The 6,265-nt window shown below is 33.8% G+C and overlaps 1 protein-coding gene across 1 annotated transcript in view; it reads left to right on the top strand.

Annotated features, from left to right (window-relative positions):
• The first annotated feature begins 1,970 nt into the window (after positions 1-1,970).
• Positions 1,971-6,265, top strand: part of LOC108740093 (afadin) — a 161,465-nt gene continuing 157,170 nt past the window's right edge. Inside the window, exon 1 of the mRNA XM_025973738.1 lies at positions 1,971-2,012. The gene's annotated coding sequence lies outside the window, so the exon portion shown is untranslated. The remainder of the gene's footprint in view (positions 2,013-6,265) is intronic.

Here is a 6,265-nt window from a genome sequence, read left to right as displayed (position 1 = left end):
GTTGTTAAAGGTGTATGTTTGGAGCACGGCGTTGTACGGGTGCGAAACATGGACAGTGGGCGCGGCGGAAAAGAAAAGGTTAGAAGCGTTCGAAATGTGGTGTTATAGGCGGATGATGAGGATATCGTGGATAGCGAAGGTTAGAAATGAACAGGTATTAGAAAGAATAGGTGAACAGAAGACTCTATGGAAGTCAATAAGAAATATGCAAGATAGGTTGGTAGGACACCTTCTGAGGTATGAAGGTCTAGTCAGAGACATATTAGAGGCAGAAACGGGAGTTAGGAGGGATAGAGGTAGACTTAGATTAGATTACTGTTCGCAAATAGTTAACGATGTGGGTTGTTCTAGTTTTAGGGAAATGCGAAGATTAGCTGAGGATAGGGAAGAGTGGAGGTACGTGTTCAACCAGTCTAAGGACCGACGAACGTATGATAATGATTTGTTTTTCCTTTCGGTATTTTTACCATCTTGAACACTTGATTTCTTTTATTCAACTGTTTGAAATAAAAGCTCATTCAGTGCCCTTCAAAACTATACAAAGCGTGAGATTATAATAGTTATCAAAAATAAAACTTAGTGAGTAGCAAAGCTTTAGTTCAGAGCTTTTTTAGGGTGATTATAATTTGAAAAGATTTTGAAAAAACCTAATAGACCAGACAAAAAAAACAGATCAGTTAGTAAGTCGTAACGTTTCCTTTAAGGTATTGAATGAAAATAAGAGCACCCTGTATATCGTGTTAACTGTTTAACTTCCTAGCAAAGCCTTGCCTTTTTCCTACAATTTCAGTTTAATTTATGGCATCATTTACATACATAATCAGTGGAAACTATCCGAAATAAAAGGTGACATATTGACGATTTGTGTGTAAGTCTCCGCCTTCACAGCGGCTATGGAAATTTTTGTGCTTTTTCCACGAATTAAAGAACATTTTCTGAATATTTATCGCACTATTTTTCTCATTAAATAGGTGGAGATTAATCTACATTTTGATATCGCTCTTTATATGGAAAACAGTTGATTAAAACAGGGTTATTGTTAATTACGTATCTATACTTTGTGTTACAACATTCTTTTACCGAAGCCGGCGCCTTCAACTGAATTATATACAACGTCAAAGAATGGGAAGTTAGGTGTACATCATTTGTATTTATTAAGGTGTTTCGTTCATTCGCAAATGATGTTTATATTATAACGCACCAAACGGTACAATCAGGAAGTAAGAAATGAATATTGAAATAAAAGGATTTTTGTATAATATTATTCTATATATTTGGAAAGTCTTATAAAAGGAGGTGTTTATAAATATAACGAAATAAAATGTTGGATTGGATTTTTTTAATTAATTGAGGCGTATAAAATAATTCGAAGTGGTCTGTATTCTGTCGAAACTGCCAGACGCGGATCGCGATCTCGATCTTTTTGGATCTCATCAGCGCGTCGTAGGCAGCTCCGACAGAACACAGACCAACCTTTACCTGCTGCCTTAACAGCGCGTTTTAGAAAATACTACAAATGGCGCGATAAACGCCATCTGTAGTACGATGCTACATTTAGGACTACGTATGCTCCAACAAGGTCCATTAAATATATGAATATCTACTTGCTGAAACGAATCCCGGCGTATCTAACCTCAACGTGATAGGCACCTTACCATAATCGAGTAGTTTCGACAGAATACACACCACTTCGAATTATTTTATTCGATTATGGTAACGTGCCTATCACGATGAGGTTAGCTACGCCGGGATTCGTTTTAGCAAGTAGATATTCATATATTTAAATGGACCTTGTTGGAGCATACGTAATCCTAAAATGTAGCATCGAACTACAGATGGCGTTTACCGCGCCATTTGTAGTATTTTCTAATTGAGGCGTATTTTCTAGCTGTAGAAAATTTTCGCTTTATAATTTTCTCCATAAGTTACCATGTATTATTTTTGTTTTGTTGCAGATATCTCCGTATAATGAAATTGTGTATGGACTTCAGCGGATTTCCTACATAGTGATGGTGAGTCATTTTTTATTTGATAATAAATAATGTGGGTACATCAAGGGTACTCATTCAATTTTGTGCTATAAAAAAAAAGACTACTCTGCGGTCAGGTGTTAACCGCCGACTTGGATATTTCTAAGTACAACCATTGAAAAATGGGTCTCCTTTGGGCCTTCGTATTGTGTAACAAAAAAATACAATATCTTTATAAGACGCGATGAATAATTATTTGATTGCGATTGCTAATGTTGTTGCTGCATCATCAAGAGTAACTATAGTAGTTCGGCTTTGGTAATTCATCAAAATGTATACAGATTTAACGCCACTAGTATTTCTAACAATAACGAGCTTTTCCTTTGAACGAAGGTGGTCAAAAGAATTTTCTTTAATTTAACGTTGAATATGCCTTATAGAAAAGATACTTACTTTAAAAAGGTTTGAGAATCACGACTGAATATTCAGAACCTACCTATAAGTTTAAATTGTAGCTCCTAAAAACAAAATGTTTACCATTTCATTTGAAATATGGGAGTTATTTCACATGTAGAAATGATAGGAAAACTACAAGGTTTTGGAATTTGTAATTTTTTATTGTTAACAGAATTAATTTTGGCGCTTTTATTAATATCTATAAATAAAATGATAATCGCAATCATGTGTTCTTGTCACTGAGAAGGAAAAAAGGAAACTTGCTTCTTCTTTTCTATTTCTTTAATTATCGTAATAATAACAACTTTTTATCCCTTGTTGGTTTTGTTTCTACACGTGATAATGTAAGGGTAATACAGTAGATATAAAATTCGGCTCTTAGTGTCATCCTAAGTTCGGCAATATTTTGACGTAATAATTGAGTATCGTTATTAACGGAAGTATATACAAGACAAAGTGAATAATTTCAATATTGGAAGCACATTTTCATTAAGTAAGCGGTCTATAAGAAAATAGAGGTTACCAACTTTTCATTTTTCCAATCGACATGTCAGCAATAATACAACTGTTTCAAGTATCCATTTGTAGCAATATCCGAGTTTGATGTTATTATTACCTAACTTTTTAGCGTTCGCTTGAACGGAACTACTAAAAATTGACGTTATATCAGAGTTGTAGTTACAACAAAGTTACACTGTATATGGAAAACAGATACAACTTAAAAATGATTATATATATTAATTAACGGTGATCGTTATTTAAATATTTGCAAGCCTATTGTAGTAGTTTGTCTTTGTAAAATAAATTCTGGTTGACATATTCATTCGCTCATAATGTATCACGGGTTCATTTGCAAATCCTTATTTATCCTTGTTACATGTTACATACTTTCCATTAGAATCGGCGTTTGTTATTATGAGTACCTACTCGAGAGAAGTAGTGTAAATACGGTGTATATTTACTTATTCTAATTCGGAATTATTACTCTTCAACGAGAAGACGAGAGGTCTTAATGTTAATGACGCTAATAATACGCAGTACTCGCTTCGAGCCTTTATTTACAAAGAAATGCTCATTTTATGTATCCAGGTACTTAATTGACAACGAAGAAGAGAATACGAATACTTAAGCTAATTTCAATCCGTGGATCATCTTGTTAGCCTCGTCTGCAGATTGAATAATGAATTGTATGAATTGAATTGAATTGAATTAAATTAAATTGGTTAGGTTCCGTTTTGATCTTCTGACAGTCAATTAGCAACGGACTGTTGTTAATCACAAAAGCAAACTTTCTTTACGACATTCTTTTAGAGTTTTTATATCTATTCGATTTAATAAACCTGTTGTTCCTACAACGGAAATGTTTTGATAAAGTGTCTACTGTTTACACCAAACAATAAGATGATAAAAAACAAAAAGTGAAAAGCAAAGTCCGAACCTCCGATATATACTAATTAATCTTTAATAAATTGACCATCAATTATATTTGTATTTTTAATTTTTGGACAGAACATAAAATACTTTATATGGCGGATTATGCCCCTGTGACAACCCTAAATTTTGAATTCACCCAATGGTAATCATTTAAACATTGATGCTATTGCATATACTTATATTCTGAATTCCTTTAACTTGTGAGAAAATTGTCAATTAACGAAAGTTGTATGAACATCGTAGATCAGTCCCGTCGGTGGTTTTTGCACAAAATGTTCACACCTGTTTACTCGTATGTAACTGATCTAGCCTTACGACTAGGTCAGCCACCTTTCAAGTCCAAAATAAAAAAATTCTACGCTCATTATACTATGTATAATAGTCTTTATGTGTGTAATGAGTGCGCAATTACTTTTCAAGGCATTTTCGCATGAAATTTGTCGAACAATGGCTAAACTATGCTATACTTGTGTATCCATGTACACTTATGTCTATAGAAAATGAACAGGGAAAAATCATCATTATAGTTTTGAAACTATGAGTGTATTTCTGTTATATTTCATAACTCAGTATTTTGAATTTGTAAAATATCAATAATGAAAATTAGCGTTGTGTCTAGGTTCTGTAGTGTCATATAAAAATATTAAGCAAAAGGAAAGTGGTAAAATACAATTAGATGTATTATTTATTGTTTACTAGAAACTAAAGAAAACTAGGAAGATGCTTGAAGGTAAAATACCGTCTTCACTATAATTCCCTACACTTTTCATAAATTTTCTGTTAAAGTATTGATTTGTAGATTTAGAAAAAGCTTTTGACCGTGTTAAATGGGACAAGATGTTAAATATATTTAAAAATGTAGGGATGAGTTACAGAGATAGAAGAGTGATACTTAGTTTATATAAAGAGCAACAGGCAGTTGTAGAGCTGGGGCTGCAACGAAGAGACTTTTTAATCTATACATGGAAGACGGGATCAACATCATTAAAGACAGTACATCTGTAGGGAAAGATATACAGGGGCAAAAGATTATTATCCATAGATTTGCAGACGATATAGTAGTATTAGCATCTACCAAAGAGGAGTTAGAGATAACTTTAAATAAAGTAGAAGCGGTATTGACAACACAGTATTTTATGAAAATAAATAAAACTAAAACAAAAATGCTGGTATGCAAGGAAAGAAAGGTAGGGAAAGAGCGAATATAAAGATAAGAGACGAAAAACTAGAAGAAGTGGCTGATTTTAGGTATACAGGAAGTCAGATATGACAGGACAGAAGGAGTAGTAGGGATATAAAGCAGAGGATAGCGCAGGGTCGAGTCGCTTTCAATAAAAAGAAGTCATTTCTATGCCCGCAAACGGTTAATGTAGAAATTCGAAAAAGAACAGTTTAGAATCGTTCGAAATATGGTGTTACAGGCTATTGATGAAGATACTGTGGGATGTTCTAGTTTTAGGGAAATGCGAAGATTAGCTCAGGATAGAAAAGAGTGGAGGTGCATGTCCAACCAGTCTTAGGACTGACAACCTTATGATGATGAAAGCATTGTATGTTCAATACAAAAAATAACCCATCATGTCTTATAACCTGTTAAAGACTTTTCATATTTTATAGTTCAAAAAGTTAGTAGATCAGAATTGTCTTGTAATTCTGTTGTGCTTGGGTCACTTGTTTGTCCGTTTTCAACGATCACGTCTGTACCTACCGTGCATAAAACGAAAATTTGTAATGCATATACCATTATCTCCCAGTAACCTGAAAACCCAAGTCGACCGTAAAATTTCATGAGACAGATTCTCCACCGTATCGTAGGTCATGACATTCACTTTATTATGATAACCATACACGTGCATACCGTTGAATTTCGCATTAAGTGAAACACGAAATTGTTTTATGTAAAAACGTGTCGTGATTCACCGTAACATTTTTCTGGCACGTGATGTGCAAATTTGCTTTACACTCGAATAAGGTTTAAAACCCCATGAAAAAATCCAGTCGCAATTCTGGATATATCGTCGCATGGCTAGCGAAACCTTCAGATTCCAATCCCAAAGTGTCACTTTATTATTAATGGTAAAATTTAAATGTTTCGCCACTAACTTTCATGGAATTGCTTTCTAACGTTTCGCTAGCACGAGTGTTGAGCTTCTTCACTAGATTGCCTACACGCATCATCGGAGATGGAGGAAGCTCGTCACTTGTGCCAGCAAAACTTTAGGATGCAACTTAAGTTAGATTACTGGCCGTTAATTTTAAATTAAATTGTTTTTTTCAAGGGTGGCGGTCAAATAATTAAACAACTTTTTTACGTTTCTGTCTATTTAACCATCTTCAGACTGAAAAAGTTTTGTTTTTTTTTTAAATTGTAGTTCTTCTAGGTTAGGTACCTACTAAGATTTGTT

This window comes from Agrilus planipennis, unplaced genomic scaffold (genome assembly GCF_000699045.2).
Source record: "Agrilus planipennis isolate EAB-ADULT unplaced genomic scaffold, Apla_2.0 scaffold55, whole genome shotgun sequence".
Lineage (NCBI taxonomy): Eukaryota > Metazoa > Arthropoda > Insecta > Coleoptera > Buprestidae > Agrilus > Agrilus planipennis.
The sequence above is the reverse complement of the archived record's forward strand: the minus strand, read 5'-3'. Positions and strand labels throughout refer to the sequence as shown.